Source organism: Lutra lutra, chromosome 15, assembly GCF_902655055.1.
Source record: "Lutra lutra chromosome 15, mLutLut1.2, whole genome shotgun sequence".
Lineage (NCBI taxonomy): Eukaryota > Metazoa > Chordata > Mammalia > Carnivora > Mustelidae > Lutra > Lutra lutra.
The window spans coordinates 32,072,207-32,091,612 of NC_062292.1; the positions used below are offsets into that span (position 1 = coordinate 32,072,207).

At 50.5% G+C, this 19,406-nt stretch overlaps 1 pseudogene; it reads left to right on the plus strand.

The window, feature by feature from the left end:
- The window catches only part of LOC125085569 (serine/threonine-protein kinase ULK2-like), an 83,937-nt pseudogene extending 77,394 nt beyond the window's left edge, over nucleotides 1–6,543 (plus strand).
- The last annotated feature ends 12,863 nt before the right edge of the window (nucleotides 6,544–19,406 follow it).

A 19,406-nucleotide genomic window follows, 5' to 3' on the forward strand; every position in this document is an offset into this window, starting at 1 on the left:
ATCAGTGATTTCCTAGTAAATTTAGTCGTAATTTTGAACATATGTTTAACCCAGGGCTAACATTGGAAAAGCAGTTGTCAGAGTATTTTCAATCAAATTAGACACAAATTGTTTTCTAGTACATTTAACAGTATATTAGAATATATAGTGCTATATGTTGTAAGAGAGCAGGGAGATCTTCAGAAGTTAATTGGTTTATTCTCCTTTCTCGAGGAAATGATTCTCATCCTTTTTTAATCATAAAAGGAGAATGAGAAGCTTAGTTTTAGTTGAGATTTTGAGAAACATTTATAGCTAAAAACGGATCTCAAAAAACACTAATTTTAGACTACCCATTTTTAATGCATGCTATTATGTCTATGCTTACTCCCCTCTTTAACTAATTGGGCAGCTCACCAAGATTTAGAGCTTTGGTGTCAGGAATCACTGTGAACTGAAAACCCACCGGAAATTAAAATAAAGCATCTCTCAAACTATAAGTCAGTAGAATTTGCAGAACTGTCAAAAAGTGTGGTTTAGTGTACGGGATAGCCTTTCAATCCCGATATTTATTTTGTCACGTTTTGTCTCAGATATTGGTTTTATTGTTTAGTTTTGTTGTTGTCGTTATTGTTTCTAGTAAAAGCACGTGACATTATATCTTTGAAACTTAATTTTGTGGCTGCTCTCATCCATACACACAAATGCATGCACACACCCACACACCCACATTGTGTTTCACCTGTGCTTATTTTCCTACTAGTTTTGGGGAATTTAAAAATTGTAGTCTGTTCTACTCATTCTGATGTTTGTAAGTATAAAAACACAGTAGCTTTGGCCGCAGTGTACATACAGAAACAAGTATGCCCGCCTTCTTAGTTTCTAAGTTTCTAAGACAATTTGGCTTTGCCACAGAGAGAACAAACAGACACCTTACGCCACCTCAATGTGATGCTGATGTTCACGGAGTGAGTGCTGGACCTGACGGCCGTGCAGGGCGGCCACCCGGAGCTGTGCACATCTGCTGTCTCCTTGTACCAGATCCAGGAGAGTGTGGCCGTGGACCAGATCAGCCAGCTGAGCAAAGACTGGGGGTACGTGCCCCCTTTGTTGTTCGCTTCCAAATTCTGTCTGCTTTCTGTAAATTTGTGTCTGAGATGGAGGTCCTGTCAGACACTAGAGATTGTGTCTCATGAAGAGCTTCAAGGGAGCTCTTGGTTATGTCACTGGCCTAGATTCCACTTCTGAGCCAAGACTCAAAGATTCTGTAGCCTTAGTATTGCCTCTTCCTTGTGACTTATACTGTTGAAGGTATTTGATGATGAAGAGGTTGTTTTGGTTCTTGAGTCTTTTCACACACGCTTTTTTCTGTGCTGAACATTTTCCTTCAGGAGTTATTTATGCATTAAAAATGTCAAGGGGGGTGCACCTGGGTGGCTCAGTGGGTTAAGCCTCTGCCTTCGGCTCAGGTCATGGTCTCGGGATCCTGGGATCGAGCCCCACATTGGGCTCTCAGCTCAGTGGGGAGCCTCCTGCCCCTCTCTCTCTGCCTTTCTCTCTGCCTACTTGTGATCTCTCTCTCTCTCTCTCTCTCTGTTAAATAAATAAATAAAATATTTTTTTAAAAAATGTCAAGGAGGATGATACTCCTTTAGAAATTCTCTCTGGTGACCCAATGCATAGAGAGTGGAGTGGGGGCATTGGTTCGCAGATATCACTCTCTGCCTTCCTTCTGGCGCAGGCACGTGGAGCAGCTGGTGTTATACATGAAAGCTGCACAGCTCTTAGCAGCCTCTCTGCATCTCACCAAAGCCCAGATCAAGTCCGGGAAGCTGATCCCGTCCAAGGCTGTGAAACAAGGTACGGGGGGTGTGCGACAGTACCTGCGCCCACGCCCGCGCCCTCGCGCACTCTTCCCCTTTACACCAAGAGAGAGTTTGATGTGGAGTCTGTGCTAGTAAAAACTCTTAGATGGGCAAAGATGCTGACTTTTCTGGGTGGTGCTCTTGCCATTTAATTGATACAGAGAACAGCCAAAAGGACTTTATTCTCAACTTTTCCTTAACTGGAAGAGAACCCATGAAAGAACCTGATTTCTGGTCATTTTTCCCCCCAAGGATCATTTAGTGCCACTTTCCTTAAATTGGCAGAAAAGGTGCATGTCACTGTGACTTTATTTTTATTTTGGGAGGAAAATTAAAATTAGTTCTCATCTCAACTTCTTTCTGGTAGTCAAAAATCTGAATGAACGATACAAATTCTGCATCACCATGTGCAAGAAACTTACAGAAAAGCTGAATCGCTTCTTCTCTGACAGAGACTTATTGATGAAATCAACAGCGTGACTGAAGAAAAACTCATCTATACTTGTGCTGTCGAAATGGTAACACTTTTAAATATTGAATATTATATAGGCCGATCTTCTGAGTTGAATACCTACTTGGCATTTTCCCTTTATTATTTTTTTTTTTAGATAAACTTTTTAGTGTGTTTTTTTTTTTAAGATTTTGTTTATTTATTTGTCATAGAGAGAGAAGCGAGAGTGAGCACAGGCAGACAGAGTGGCAGGCAGAGGCAGAGGGAGAAGCAGGCTCCCTGCCAAGCAAGGAGCCCAATGTGGGACTCGATCCCAGGACGCTGGGATCATGACCTGAGCCGAAGGCAGCTGCTTAACCAACTGAGCCACCCAGGCATCCCCCTTTATTATTTTTTTAAAGGTGTACTTATTTTGAGAGAGAGCGCACTAGTGGGGTGGGGGAGAGAGTTGCAAGCAGACTCTGTGCTCAGCACAGAGCTCGATGCAGGATGCAGTCTCACGACCATGAGATCACAGCCTGAGCCAAAACCAAGAGTCAGAGGCTTAACCAACTGCGCCACCCAGGCACCCTTTGACGTTATCCTTTTTAAAAAAAGTTTTTGCCCTTAACCATTCCCAAGCCCCAAACATTGTGACTCCCTCTTGACGACAGGGGTAATTGGATGTCATTAGCCCAAGTTAACACATTAAGTGACATTGGCTACCACACCTGGTGACATTTTATTGTACCTCTTAAAAATTGCTCACATTAGGCACAGTCTAATCTTTTTATACTTTGCATCTAAAGGCTTTAGCTAGATCTGCATTTTCTGCATTTTCTACTGTTTCAGAAATTTGGGAGTAAAACATTAGGAGAAATCCTGCTGTTCACCAGCGCATGTGCACCGACTCTGCTTACTGACCTTACCTGAGTAAAGACGCAAAGTAAAATCTGCTTTTCCAACTGTATTGTACTATTGGAAATATTGTTTCTGTCTCATGGGGGGGAAATTGCTCTGAGGTAGAGATGAAATTAGGGACTGTTTAAAGAAGTGATTAAGTGGGGGGAATTATAGACCAATCTTATTTTCTCCCACCTCCCTTCCAAATTTGTCCACTTGGAATTGTACTGTTACATTACCCTTGGCCTCATTTGGAAAGCCATTATCAAGTCATAGGAAAATAACTTTGGAATATAAACTGTTGATAAAAATAACAGATATTATTTTGCTCTAAACTATTGCTATGAATAATATGCATTCTGTCACTCTGTACTGAATTAAGACTTCAATGGTATATGATTTTTAGAAGTTTGCCAGGAAAAATGTTCTCTCCAAAGCAGTTATGGCGCTTCTTTCTTTTCTGATAATAAGAGCAGTGTAGCTCTTAGTGTAGACGTCCCTAAAACAAAGGTTTTTAAAAGGGAAGGAGAGGTCATAAAAAAGAAGAACAGAATTTATTAGTCAGAAGTGCATTGTTCAGGCAAAGTTGCCCTCCTACAGGGGAGCAGAATGTGTCCATTGACTAGGAAATGCCATGTTGACTGGGTAACGTCACATTCCTGAGTGACCAAGACTGCGTTCAGGTTGGGCATTAAGTCCTGGTTTGCTGACTCACCCTAAGTGATGCCATCTGGGCCCTCATTTCAGAATAATGTTGAGAAAACTTATGGAATACTCACAACATGTGAATACTTTTGCTGTCCCTTCTTTCTGGAAAGCTCCTCCCCACCTTTCCCATCACCTGGCCATCTCCTTCTCCTCCTCCAGACTCAACCTAAACACCACTTCCTGGAGGCTTTCCCTGATCTTCTCTCCATCCATGGTTGGGTTAGACGCACCCAGAGTGTATTCCCTACCATTCCGGGGCTCCCTCTCTAGTACCACGTATCCCTTGGCATTAGAATGCCATTTTTCCCAGCCCCGCGTGTCCCTCTAGATGGTGCGCTCTCCTTCACCATGTGCAGAGCACCGGGAACACGGGAAGGTGCTCAGCACACATCTCTGAACGAATGAACAACTACACCCTTTTGAAAATGCTTTAGTTAAAACAAGTTAAGAGATGACTTTTGGGACGCCTGGGTGGCTCAGTTGGTTGGGCGGCTGCCTTCGGCTCGGGTCGTGATCCCGGCGTCCTGGGATCGAGTCCCGCATCGTGCTCCTTGCTCAGCGGGGAGCCTGCTTCTCCCTCTGCCTCTGCCTGCCACTCTGTCTGCCTGAGCTCGCTCTCTCTCCCTCTCTCTCTCTGACAAATAAATAAATAAAATCTTTAAAAAAAAAAAGAGATGACTTTTAACACCACTTAATTATCTTATTACAAAATGTACTTTTTTAAAAAAGATTTTATTTATTTATTTGACTGAGAGAGATCACAATTAGGCAGAGAGGCAGGCAGAGAGAAGAGGAAGCAGGCTCCCTGCAGAGCAGAGAGCCCGACACAGGGCTCTATCCCAGGACCCTGGGATCACAACCTGAGCTGAAGGCAGAGGATTTAACCCACTGAACCACCCAGACGCCCCATTATTATTACAAAATGTACTTTAATCAAGTGTCAGGCTGCACTAGTGTGAAAGTGTATGTGTAAAAGAAGCTTCTTAGTGCAGTCCTAGAAGAGCTAGTTCAGGAGCGTAAGTTTTGCGAGTCCTGCGTCTGAGTCTGAGATGACGTGAGAGGGCAGACGAACTCTTTCATCAAGAAGCTCCTGTTTTATTTTGCCTCTCTGATGAATTTTTGAGTTTTATATAGTTTGGTAGAGGATATTATTTTGTCAAAATGTGTTAATTTTAGATAGATTCCATTAAAAGCTGCATTGCCCAGATAGATTCATATTTTCTGGGAAAAGTTGAGACTCTTCTCATTTCTGCCGACTTAGCTTCAGGTTCAGTCTGCTGCCCTGGATGAGATGTTTCAGCAGACCAAAGACATCGTTTATTGCTACCATAAGGCAGCCCTTCGTCTGGAAGGCCTCACTAAGATTCTCCAGGACCCTGCTAACATCGAAAATGTACATAAATGTAAGTCGACTTAGAAGACAGACAACCTAGTTGTTTCCTACAGGTGCAGCAGGAGGAGTGAGCAGAGTTCGGCACCATACAGCCTGGGTTTGGATCTTGGCTTTGGGCAATCCCTTACCCTTCCCATGGTCTGTTTCTTCTTCTGGAAGATGGGAGAGTTGTTCGAGGGCTCGAGATAATGCACGTGAAAACCTGGTGGCTTCGGATTTTCACACTGCATGACCGTGTTGGCAGATGTGTGTTTGTGTCTGTAGAGAGCTTTGGTTTTATTGTTAATAATAATAAAGGCAACTATTCTAAGCCTCGTGAGCTTATTGGTGACTGAAGACTTTTATGAAGACTCCAGGGTAGATATAGGATAGACAGCAGAGTGGGGATCGATAGGCTGCTAGGTGATGGTATCATTATCAGAAAGAAGCCCTGGGTTTTGAGGAGTGGGCCCTTCGGAGTTTATGTGCTCACACCACACAGCCTCGAAGGGATGCCAGTTCTGAAATGACTTGCATTTGGGAGCAAGCTGGCCATTCAGACCTAAATGTCCTGTGTTTTATGTGCCAGCCTAAGTTTTGCCACTGCGTGTCACCGAGCTGGAAATTACATCCAAACAATTATCAGGCAGAAGGAAGACAAAATACTCAGAATGGCCAACTTTGGGCCAAAGAAAGGTCAGGGGCAAGGGTTCACATGGAGAATTAATGGTGATAGGTTTGGGTTTTTTTCCCCATTAGTTCTTCTTGCTTTGGTTTTGACAATACACATGATTTTCATTATGAATTTATTTTATTTCTAGATAAGACCAGTATTGAAAGAAGATTGTCAGCACTCTGTTGGAGCTCCACGACCCTGTGAGTAGCTGCAGGCTCGTCCCTGGACCAGCAGTGGGACTGAGGAGAGAGTTTTGGGATGACAGCTTGGGTTCTGTTTCCCAACCCCAGGAAACCCTAGTCTCCCACCTGGTGACACCCAAAGAACAAGCATGACTTCAAAAAGGAAAACCACCCCAAAAAACTACAGACTTGTAGGAAATCTGCCTTATTGGAGGCGTCAGCCCTTCCCTTTTCTTTGTAGAAGCAGAAGCAGAAGTATTCCACTTAGCTCTCAGTTTTGACGGGGTCAATAAGTGGACATTAGAAATAGAATGATCAATGCAGTTATTCCTAAGGATAATTAAGAACAGAACAAAATAGGTGGCTCTGTACTCAGTTCACCAGGGCAGTGTGTGAAATTCCACGAGTTTACTGAGGTATAAAGTAAAAATAAAATAAAAATCGACATCTCATCCAGGCAGTGTGATAACTGGGGTCAGTTTGTCTGAACCTGAGCACGCATCCGTTGACAGCCCAGGAAGATCGAGCTCGAGAACGAGCTGAGAGAAGGCTCTTGGCAGAAGTGGTGAACTCTTCCATTTGATCAAATATGGACACATGTTCATCTTCCAAACTCTTTCATATTGCACTAATTTATTAAAACAACCATGTATTGGATTTTGCAATTTAAAACTAACTGAGGCACAATGGACTTGTTTAAAATATTTTACTTGATTATGTTACATACACACACCCTTTCCAGAATTCACATGTAACCTCTAGTGGACTTTTAAATGGTAAAAACTTGTGTTCATGTGAAACTTTGCATTTTGTTAACCTATCCATCTACACATACAGATTTTCTCAGTGGTGTTTTTGAGTTGCTGGCTGTTTGCTTTCAGTTGTATTTTTTTAAAAAACATTTTTTTAATTTATTTTCAGCATAACAGTATTCATTGTTTTTGTACCACACCCAGTGCTCCATACAATCCGTGCCCTCTCTAATACCCACCACCTTGTTCCCCCAACCTCCCACCCCACCACCTCTTCAAACCCTTCAGATTGTTTTTCAGAGTCCATAGTCTCTCATTGTTCACCTCCTCTTCCAATTTCCCCCAACTCCCTTCTCCTAACTCCCCATGGCCTCCATGTTATTTGTTATGCTCCACAAATAAGTGAAACCATATAATTGACTCTCTCTGCTTGACTTATTTCACTCAGCATAATCTCTTCCAATCCCGTACATGTTGCTACAAAAGTTGGGTATTCATCCTTTCTGATGGAGGCATAATACTCCATAGTGTATATGGACCACATCTTCCTTTGTATTTTTTATTGTGCATGCAGAGTGTGCATCGATGCCTATGATCTCTAGGTTTTCTAAAGGCTAGGTTTATTTGGGCAGTATTAGAGAAAAATACCAACTCGGGATCCTCTCAAGAATTTTAATAGGTCGAAAACAAGGTTGGTGACCTAAAGGCTTGTTGGTGATGTGGTTTCTCCATGAAGTTAGTGACAAATGAGATTTGTCTTCTCTTAGGAAGACGGGGGGCTCTTTGAAGCCTAACGTGCATGGTTTGTGTCCGTCCTGACCGTCCACCAAAGTCTGGTGACGGAGAACGCGGGCAGGTCACTTCCCTCCAGAAATGGTTCCTGCATCATGTATGGTTTCGTTTCTTTTCCACACCTGCTTGAATACTTGAATAAACCATTCTCCAGTTTTAATCCTTTTATTTTTGCCCTTTTAGGTAACATAATCCAAACTCTGACAAATTGCACAGAAGCTCTTTGGCATTAATCTAATTTTAGGATACTGATGCAGACAGACAAAAACATGGTTTTTCCTTTACTTTGACGAAGTAATGTAATTTTTACCTTATTTATCTGTACGAAATTCCAGCAGTTAATTTGAACATTTATTTATACAATGTTTGTATTCTTAGGTATTTAATACAGTGTTTCTACCTCTCATTTGTAACTGCATGCATTATTCTTGAAACTAGGTAAAACTCATGGAATCGTTGTGTAATAGCATTTTTATTCTTGCGTGTACAGATGTATATTAAGGTAAAATAAAACTGACAAAGTCTTTCTAGGGTAAAGCTGGGTCCATATTACATGGCTTGTCAAGCCATCTCCTTCCTCTGTGAGTCTGGAGGCTTGGGCATCAATGTCCTTTGTCCTGCCCCAAGATTTCGGATGCTCGGTGACTGTCCCACCCTCTGCCATGCTCAGAGGCTACGTGATGGGATTCCCACCTTTCTCTGCAGGGCTTCCAAACACTGTTACTAGGAATACTCTGTTTTGTATCATTTTTTTCAAGCATCCTGGGCAACTTCATTTATGTCCTCCTGGTTCTCACCTACATTATCTCAAGAGGCCCTCCCAGCAGCTGGGTTCATTCAGGCCCCTCTGCCCCGTCCCATCTTTTTTTTTTTTTTTTTTTTTTTTTTTATCAGCACAGGATGAAACAGGTTCACCACAAGTGAATGGTCTGAAGTCATGTAACTAAGGGAGGTAGGTAAACCATGCTTTGTGACTCCCAAGTTCGTTCTTCTCCCTCTTGTGTAACAAAGGTCTGTCCTGTGGTAGATGCCGTGTGTGAAACTGTGACATGTGGACGGCAGAGAACAGACTGTAAACTCATGAATAGTGGTTCTGATTCTACCCCCATTATCAAGGCCAATTGTTTCTAGAGATTTTGCCTTGACTATAGTAATAATAAGTGCTTTATGTTTCCATGAGTATCTTTTTAATTTCGTATCCTCGATTTCACAAGGCAGAAATGGGCCTCGATTTCACAAGCACACTCATGGCTTGCCACCCAGGTTCGAGCCAGAACACAGGAAGTCAGCGACCACACAGAGGTAAGGAGAGGAGTGCCCGGTGAATCAGCCGACCGGGTATCCGTGCGGTCAGGGTTTGCCCAAAGTGCGCCCAGTACCGGACCCTGTGCATCCTGCGGTCCCACTCCCTTCTCCCTGCCCAGAGGACTAACAGAGTCCCGGAGAGGAGTTTACTGTCAGGGCTGGGGCGTCCTCAGTCTCCCCAGGGTGAGAAGGAAGAAGCTGAGTGGAACATGACCTCTACAGGGCCTAGGGACAACTTACCCCTGGGGCCTGGACCCTTGAATCTTCAGCCGAGGAAGCTCTCAGGACCTACTCATGCCCCTTCCTGGTTCTCCCAATCCCTTGTGAGATTACACCTCCGGGAGAGTGTGGAGATGGTCCTTTCCTTGCCGGAACCAGAGGGAGCCCCATCTGAAGCCATCCGCCTAGGAAAGCACCACACTCCTTTGGGAAATGGGCAGTCAGCCCCCAAAATCCCAGCTCCTGTGAGAGAGGCAGAGCCACACAGCTGATGGGTTGGTGTGATCAGGAGCTGACTGTGGTAGAGGAAGGCACGGAGGCAGAGTTCCTGCTGTCCCCAAAGGGGCTGAGCAGAGCAAGAGCTCCCACATCCGTGCCCTGCAGATGGAACTCATCCGAGGCTGACCCCCTTTCCCCAGAGGGCCTCTGCTTTTAGCTCAGTGTTCGGTGTGCCCTGAAGATCTTTCTCGTTGTTCAGGGTGTCCCTCTCAACAGCTTCCAGGGTCCCTCTCGGGAATGGGTCTGAGCAGAGGAGCCTGCAGAGGTGACTCTACACTGGGGCTTCCTGGAGCCCCACGCCTCCCACCCTGGCACAGAGGCTCCCCAAAGTCTGCCCTCGGGGAGGCTACCTGGCACCATCCGGCTCTGGGACTGTCCTGCTCTTTTGGAGTTGGCGTCTGTCTCTAGGAGAGGCCAGCTCGCCCCTTGTTCATTGGAAACGGCTCTCTACCTCCCCGGGCGTGGGGGTGCCCTGGGCCTCCAGCTGCCTTGTGCACAGCCGTGTGCCATTGGGCTCATGTGTCTTTATCTGCAAGCGGGGGGTCAAGGGCACAGAGCTCAGGGAGTCACAGCGAGGATGGAACAAGTTCCTGAGCATGAAGTTGGAGCCACCCTGGGCCTGTGCCTACCCTTGGGAACACTAGATGTTAGGGTGAGTGCTGGAGGTCCACAGCCCCTTGCCGTTTGGTTTTGGGGAGGAGTGTGTTTGCTCGGGGCAAGGCCTGGCCTTAGGGCTCACTAGAACCACATTTGCTCCAGCTGGACGACTTCTGAAAGGGTGCGGCTCCTTCCCCAGCAGACCCACCGGGCAAGCTGCGTTCACACGTCCCTTATTTACCCTTTTGGGTCAATCTGGCAAATCTGGCAATCTGTCATTTTAGGTAAATGTCTGTTTCAACCTAATATTTATTGCTTTATCCCATCCTCATATCAACCCTTGCCTCATTTTTCAGATGAAAAAACAGACTTGGGGAGTAACCCAACCCCGCCCAACAGAAAGGCCCCACGGCTGGGGTAGGGGCTGGACGGCCAGGCTGGGGGCTGGGATGGGGGGCCTGTGTGCAGGGGCCTCTCCTCCCTGTGTGATGTGCCTAGTGCCCCAGACCTGCTCACCCTCATGTCCTTGTAACACCTTTCCGTTGATGTCCAAGAGGAGGGGGAAAGGCAGGCTTCTGTGTGGTTTGGACACATCTTCTGCGTCACAGGAGGCCGCAGATTGCAAGAAGTCAGTGAGCCCGCAGCTCTGTGCCAGCCCCTCTTGGGCCTGGAGCTGAAGCACGAGAGCAGTAGGTTTCAGAAACCAGTCCTGCTAGACCCATTTTGCAGTTTCCCTGTTCACTTCCACATGTGCCGGAGAGAATGGACAGTGGGGAATCGGTCCCATCCCAGATGAGAGAAGCCTCGATCCCAGGCTTGCCCAGGGGACTCCCGCTCCACTCCCTTGCCCCAGGAACTGCTTAGTGTCCCCCCACCATGGCCTCACACACTCAACATGGCCCTGTCCAGGGTACGGTTCACACCTTGCAAGCCTCTCAGGGCACCAGGAGGAGTGCAGGGAGGATAAGGCGGGGGGAAGGCTAATGGGAAATAAGGACATTCCCTTTGCACCCACCACACACCCTCCCTGTGACCTGTCAGGAGCCTGCCGGGGAGCAGCGGAATAAATGAGCCCGAGGCGTCTGGGGGCACAGATGTTCCGAGTCACCCAGCTCTGAAGAGGGAAGTGGATCCAAGAGCCCTTGGTGTCCTCTCCCCTGGACGCTAGTTTCTCTGCCTCCTTCCCTTGGGTACAGGGCTGCAGTGGGATTAGAACTCCTGGCTACACCTTCCCCTTGGACCAACAAGGCCATCCCCGAAGCCACTTCTCTTTCTTCCCCTGTCAGTCCTGTGCTGTGTTCTCTTCGGCACGTCTGTGTTTCGGTGACATGAGCCCTGCCCTCCACCTAGAACACCAACATTAACCCGCAAACAAGCCAGTGGGGGACAGGAGCAAGTCAGCTCAGAATACAAAAACTGGCGCGTCTGGAAACGGGATGTTTAGGACACAAGCAGCGTGTTGGAGAGACCACGGTTTCCTCTCACAGGGTCCAAAAAACATCTAGATCTGGGCCGGGGTGGTCCAAGATACTAGGCATTCACGAACCTTCTGGATAGGACCAGAGAGTAAGGATTTCAGGCTTTGAGGACAATGGGGTCTCCCCTGCAGCTCCTCAACCCTACCTCCCCCAGTAGCAGCCACAGACCATACGCACACAGACACGGATCTGTTCTGATAGAACTTTCTATACAGATGTTGAAACTTTAATCTTGTGGAATTTTCATAGATTACATAATTTTTTTTTACATTTTCCATCCATTTAAAAATGTAAAAAAAATAAATAAAAAGCACTCTTAACATATTGGCCTGATGCGTAGGCAGTAGTTTGTTGGTCACTGGCGTGTCGATTTATGGCACAAGAGGCGGGCAAGGAATAACGACCGGGAGACGCCCGTGGTGCCCAACGAAGGATGAGTTTTCCTCGCGAATCCGTGGTGTCCGGTGGACCCAGCTCACATGGATGTGAACTGATCTCCGTGGGTCGGAAGCCAAGCCCAGGTGACCCCGCTGCTTTAGAACGATTCATGAAACGTCAGCAAACATACAGAAGGCACAATGTTTTGCACGATTCTTAGTTCTGGGACATTCTCATGGAGCGATTTGGTTTTTCTTGGTTCTTCAACAAACGGTGTTTTCTGCTTCTTGGTCTTGCTGTGTGGCCTTGGGCAAGTTACCTCACCTTCCCGAGCCTGCCAAGGGGTACCTGCTAAAGCTGTTTTTGTGGGGAAAATGCGCTTTGCACCATGACTGGCACTTAGCAAGTGTTCGATAAATGGGGGTCGTTTTGCTTTTCATACTAAAAATATTCAATGCCATACTCCCTTGGACTGGGCTAGAGGCCTTATTCCTAGAAACAGGTGCTTAGAGTTGTTCTAACTGCTAAAGTTAGCATCCAAGCATGGACACAGGCCAGAGAGCCTGTCCCTGGGCCCCTGCCTCCTCTCAGCAAGGAGCATGGGCACGCTCATTCCACAAAAATAAACCCCCCACTCCTTGTTGCAGAGCTGGTCATCCAAAAACATTCTAGCTCTATTTTCTTGAAAGGTTTAAAATATGAAATAACCGACTGCTCACGATGCCGGGCCAGGCTCAGGGAGTGGCCCTGCAGATGTGTGGCACCCAAAGCGAGTTTGCAGGGCATTTTACGGCCAATTCTCATGAACCGATTCCGGTTTGGGCAGAACGCTCGTGAGAATTGGCCAGTGTTGAGCAGCCCTGGGGAATGCCCTGCTCTCTGTGGCCGAGGGCCCATTCTAGCTTGGGACCTGTCGTGGCCTCCCAGAAAATGCGCCAAGATGATGCCACCCACCTGGAGGCCCCAGCACAGGGGAGCGTTCCCAGAGCAGAGTTGAGGGAAGGGTTGCAGACAGGCGTCTGCCTCCGACTTTTCGGGCAGTTGGGGTGCCCAAGGATGGGGCTGACCTCAGTGGGGGAAGTTTCTCTCGTTCCGAGGCTTGTCCAAAGTGCCAAAAGGAACCCTTGGCGCCGGGGTGGGAGGGGGAAGTGTGGTGAAGGACTCAGGGTTCCCCACTTGGAGGCCCCGAGGGACAGGACCCTGGAAACGGAAGGCTGAGGGAGCAGGCAAGGGTTTGTGTCCGGGGCTCGGGGCAGGATTGGTTTGGGCTGAACGCTCGTGAGAATTGGCCGGCATTGGGCATCCCTGCAGACCGCCCGGCTCCCCGTGGTCAAGGGCCCTGTCCAGGGCTTGTGACAGGCCCGGCCCCAGCGGACAGGGCCAGGTAGGGGACCACCACAGACTGAGGAGCAGGAGGTGTCGCTCTCGCTGGAGCCTGACTCCGGGAGGGCTTCCTGGCGGGGTTCGGACGTGACCCCTCGGGAGGCCGGGCCAGGCCCTGGGGGCGGCCCAGCAGACGAGCGGCGCCAGAAGCGAGTTCGCCGGGCATTTTCTGGCCAATTCTCACGAGCCTTCTTCCCAAACCGGGATCGGTTTGGGAAGAACGCTCGTGAGAATTGGCCGGCGTTAGGCAGCCCTGCGGAGCACCCCTCTCCCCGTGGCCGAAGGCCCTTTCTCGCTCGGGGCCTGTCTCGGTCACTCAGTAAATGTTCCCAGACGACGCCCCCTACCCGGGGGCCACGACACAGGGGAGCATTCCCTGAGCAGAATTCACGTACCTTGGGGCCGGTCATCTAACTCAGATTTTTTGGACCATTGGGGCGGCAATATTTGGGTGTGTTCTCACGTGGGTCATGAACGTTTCTCTCGTTCTGAGGCTTTTACCCAACTCTGGAAGGCATCGCTTCCGCTTGTGTGGCCTGTGGACTCGTCACGTTGGCCTAGTAATCCCAATCTGGAGGAACAGTGTCAATGTGGCTTTAGACCTACAGAGGGTTTTCGGAGCTGCATTAGGAGTCTGTGGAATGCTCGGCAGTACCGATTCATGCCACTGGTGGGCGTGGTGACCTGTGGTTCCCGAGAGCATGGTAGGGTGCTATGCTGCTTGCCACCCCTGGGCGCAGCGGCGAGTTGCTGTGGCAAACACACCAGAAGAGGTGACTGTGCAGCCTGCTGGTTCTGAGAGCAGTGGTGAGGTGCTGCAGGAAACGTGAGGTCCTGCAGCTTGTTTTTCCAGGACAGAGTGTTGGGCTGAAGACTCTGTTTCCCCAGGCTCAAGAATGGTGATAAGAATTGCTGGAGTCAGGCCCCCACTCCGTCAGCACTGTGAACCGTTGCCCCAGGTTGATGGGAATGTGCTGTCAGGATGGTTCAGCAGGGTCCTCCTGGTGGGGGTCTGGAGCCGGGGGAACCAAATTCAACCCATGGTGCCTTTGGAACCGAGGAGTTGAGCGTCTGTTTGGAAGAGTCTATTTGCTTCTCCAAAAAAGGACAAGGGCATTGGCCGGCTTGAGAAGGAAGTGGATGACCACTTAAGAAACAAGCATGTGTCTCTCCTTCTCCCAGGAATCGGAGAAGGTGTGTAGGCTTTAGGTGGGAGGCGCCTCCATATCCGCACCTGAAAACCCTTCTTTGCTCTGGCTCCATGAGACCTGAAGTTTGGAAATGAGCATCTGAATCTGTCATGCAGCTTGTCCCAGGACGTCGGCATTCAGAGAAAACAACAGTCCCGTGGGGCACAGTGGCACATCCATGCCAGCGTGGGAGGTAAAACTTCTCTCTCACCCCAAACATCCTGGGTTTTCTCTTATCTCCAGTGGAGCCAAAAAGTCCCACAAATGCAGCTGTCAGCCATGGAGCATGGGTGCTAGGGTTCCTGAGTTTCCTTGCAGGGAGCACCTGGCAGGTGATCTCATTTTCTCTGCTTCTTTCTGGCTCACAGAGGTATTTGGAACATCTACTTCCTAGGCAATCCCTTGGATTCGAAAAGGAAGATGAGATGGACTCGGTGTGTGTTTGGGACCTAGAATGCGTCCCTTCATCGAACACTGTTGATTCCATGGGTCCTAGGCTGTGGTGGAATGGCCGGCATCCAGAGTGAAGAGGCTGTTTGTGGTCAGATTGAGGCTTGGAGGATGGCTTCTCCTTTGTCCAAGGGGATGGATCCTAATGGATTTTTCTTTTTTATCCACAGAGTTCCAATGAGGGCAGAGGGAACATTCAAAAGGATTCCAAGGAGACTTGGGCGATTGAAAAGGGAAGCTTGACTTTCTAGTTTCACTCAGAGGACCCTCTAGAGAGTTGGCCATGGCATCCTTTCTCTGCAGTTCCAAGGGTGGTGAAGTCAGAAGGAGTCTTTGGGAATTCCACAGGATAGAGGCATTCTGATGGCTTCCCAGGGCATGGCGTCAGGATTCATCCTGGGGTGAATTTCTGGGGCTGCTTGCCGAATGCTGTCTGAGTCATGTTATCCCCCAGGTTTTCTGTTTCCTACTTAGGAAATTGCTGGCAGGGAAGGTTCTGCATCCAGAGGAACAATCCTGCAGAGTCGGTGGGCATGCAAGTTGGTGCAGCCACTCTGGAAATGAGCACGGTGGTTCCTCCGAATGCTAAAAACTGAACAACCCTAGGATACAGCAGTTGCCCTCCTAAGAATTTCCCTCAAGGGCACAAAAATGCACATTCAATGGGGTACAAGCACCGTGATATGGACACCAGCATTATCAACCATAGTTAAATGATGGAGGGGGTCCCAATGTCCATTCGCTGATGAAATATATATATATATATATGAATGCGTTTTCCGGGTCGCCGAGACAGGCTCTGAGTGAGAAAGAGCCCTGGGCCAGGGGGATCAGCGCGGTCCGATGGGCTGCCCAACAACGGCCAATTCTCACGAGGGGCCGGGACCGGTTTGGGCAGAAGGCTCGTGAGAATTGGCCGGAAAACGCCCGGCGAACTCGTTTCGGGCACCGCACGTCGGCAAGGCCACCCTCGGGGCAGACCCGACCTTGCAGGTGGTCGCGTCCAACCCCGCCCCCAAAACCCTCTGGGATTCAGGCGTCGGCGGGGCCGATGCCTCCTGGCCCGCAGCCTCTGGCGGTCCCCTCCGTGGCGCTATGCGATGGGCCCTGGCTTGCCCCGGGGCCCACGGCTGAAGCCTCGCCAGCTTCTTCAGCTTTCCGTTTCCAGGGTCTTGAAAGCCGGGGCCTCCAACTGGGGAAACCTGAGCCCGTGGCCACGACGCCCTTACCGCGCCGGTGCAAACGGTGCCTTTCGACACTTCGGACAAGCCTCGGAGCGAGAGAACCCTTCGTGCCCCAGATCAGGTCATCCCCATCATGGGGCGCCCCTGTCGCCTATAAATGTCGGAGGCGGACGCGCGGCCACAGCCGCTGCCTCAACTTGATTCCGACAACGCTCACGTGCCCAGGGGCCCCCGGGTGGGCCGCGTCGTCTCGGCGCGTTTTCCGGGTCGCCGAGACAGGCTCTGAATAGTGAACAACAGGTTTAACCTGGGGTGTGGCACCTGGTTGCCTCATTGTGAAGCATCTGCTTTCTGCTAGTGTCCTGATGTCAGGGACTTCGGATCCATCCCTTCCTGGGGCTCTCTGCTCTGCATGAAGCCCGCTTCTCCCTCTCTCACTTGCCCTGCTTGGAGTCCCTCCTCTTTACCTGGGCTCCCTCTCTCGCTGTCTCTGTCTTTTTGTCAAATCCGTCCATCAATCAACCTATTCCTTCAATTCAATAAGGAATAGTAAAATGTTGACGCATCGGGTCCTAATGAATGACAAGAACAATGAGGGTTGTTTTATTATTTTTTTAAAGATTTTATTTTTCCTTTGACAGACAGAGCTGAGAAGTAGGTAGACAGAGGCAGGCAGAGAGAGAGGGGAAAACAGGCTCCCTGCTAAGCCAAGAGCCAGATGAAGTGTTGGGTCCGCAGACTGGTGCCTCGCCACGTCCACCCTGAAGCCCTGCAGCAGCTCAGACAGTCTCCTGAGGATCTTCCTGCACATCCTGCTTGCCCCTCCTCCCCAGGCGGGCGCCTGTGTACCACCCTCGCCTCCACCGTTTACCGATATTAGGCCAAGCCCCCCTCCCCAAGCGAGCGTGCTCAGATGGCAGTGGAGGTGCTACTGGTTGCTTGTGTCCTGCTCCTGGGTCTCAGTGCTCCCTGTGGTGAAGTTGGCGGTGGTGGCGCCAGCTGCTGAGGGAGCTTGGCCTTGGGAAGGAGGGCAGCATTTGGGGCTCCTCCCCCTCGCCCTGGCGTGCCATGGCGCCCCCTACTGCTCTGTTCCAAGGGATGACTTTTAGTGCTTTGGACAAGCCTCAGAGCAAGAGAAACCTTCCTGCACCCAATGACTTCAGTCCCACCGTGGGGCGCCTCAGCAGGCTAAAATGTCACAGCCAGAAGCCCGGCCACAACCCCAGCCTCCACTCTGCTCCAGCAAAGCTCCCCTGCTCCGGGGCCACCGGTTGGGCCGCGTCGTCTCAGCGTGATTTCCCAATGGCCGAGACAGGCCCTGAGCGAGAAAGAGCTCTCGGGCACTTGGAACAGGGTGGTCCGCAAGGCTGCCCGACCCCGGCCAATTCTCGCGAGCGCTCTGCCCAAACCGACCCCCGGGAGACGGGGGCCCATTTCCTGATGGCCTAGACAGGCCTCGAACGAGAAGGAGCCCTTGGCTACTGGGAACAGGGCAGCCCACAGGGCTGCCAGACACCGGCCATTTCTGACGAGCTTTCTGCCCAAACCGATCCTAGTCTGAACCCCGCCAGGAAGCCCTCTGGGAGTCAGGCTCAGGCGAGGCTACGCTTCCTACACCTCAGCCTGTGGTGGTCCCCTACCAGGCCCTGTCTGTTGGGTCCGGTCCTGCCCCGAGCCCCGGACATGAACCCTCACCTGTTTCCTCAGCCTTCCGTTTCCAGGGTCCTGTCATTGGGGGCCTCCAACTGGGGAACCCTGAGTCCCAAGCCACGACTCTCCCTCCCACCCTGGCACAAACCATGCCTTCGGCACTTTGGACAAGACTCATAGAGAGAGAAACCTTTGTTCCCCAACTGAGGTCAGCCCCACCATTATGCGCCCCAGCCGCCTTAAAATTCGGAGTGGGACGCCTGGCCGTAGCGTGTCCCTCAAATCTTCTCTGGGAACGCTCCCCTGCGCTGGGGTCCCCAGGTAGGCTGCATCGCCTCAGTATGTTTTACGGGTGGCCGTGACAGGTCCCGAGCGAGAAAGGGCTTTCGGCCACGGAGAGCCGGGCTGTCAGCAGGGCTGTCAAATGCTGGCCAATTTTCAGGAGCATTCTTCCCAAACCAATCCCGGTTTGGGAAGAACGCTCGTCAGAATTGGCCGGTAAATGTCCGGCAAATTGGCTTCATGTGCCCCACGTCTCCAGCGCTGCCCCCTGGGCCTGGCCTGACCTCTCGAGCGGTTGCGTCCGAACCCCACCAAAAAGGCTTCTGGGAGTCAATCTCCAACGACTCCTGCTCCTCAGCCTGTGGTGGTCCCCTACCTGGCCCTGTCTATTGGGGCTGGGCCTGCCCCGAGACCCGGACACGAAACCTCGCCTGCTTCCTCAGCCTTCCGTTTCCAGGTTCCTGTCCCTCGGGGCCTCCATTTGGGGAAACATGTGTCCTGCACACGACTCCGCCTCCCACACCAGCGCAAACTGTGCCTTTCGGTGCTTCAGACAAGCTTCAGAGTGAGAGAAGCCTTCGTTCCCCAACTGATGTCAGACCCACCCTTGGGAGTCCCAGTCATCTGAAAGGTCAGAGGTGGACGCCCAGCCGCAACCCGTCCCTCAACTCTGCTCCGGGAAAGCTCGACTGCTCTGGGGCCCCCCGGTGGGTCATGTTGTCTTGGCACGTTTTCCAGGTGGCCACGACAGGCCCCAAATGAGAAAGGACCTTTGGCCACGGGGAGCAGGGCGGTGGGTAGGGCTGCACAACGCCGGCCAATTCTCACGAGCGTTCTGCCCAAACCGATCCCAGTTTGGGCAGAACGCTCGTGAGAATTGGCCAGAAAACACCTGGTGAACTCGCTTCGGGAGCTGCACGTCTGCAGGGCCACCCCCTGGGCCGGGACCGGCCTCGCGATCGGTCACGTACAAACCCCACCAGGAAGCCCTCCGAGAGTCACGCTCCAGCGAGGGCGATGCCTCCTGCTGCTCAGCCTTTGGTGGAACCTACGTGGCCCTGTCCGTTGGGGCCGAGCCTGCCCCGAGCCCTGGACACGAATCCTCGCCTGCTTCCTCAGTCTTCCGATTTAGGGTCCTATCCCTCGGGGCCTCCAACTGGGGAAAACTGTGTCCCACGACACGACTCTCCCTCCCACACTGGAGCAAACTATACCTTTCGGCACTTCGTACAAGACTCAGAGGGAGAGAAATCTTCATTCCACAACTGAGTTCAGCCCCACTGTTGGGCGCCCCTGCCACCCAAAATGTCAGTGGCCGCAACCCGTCCCTCAACTCTGCTCCAGGAACACTC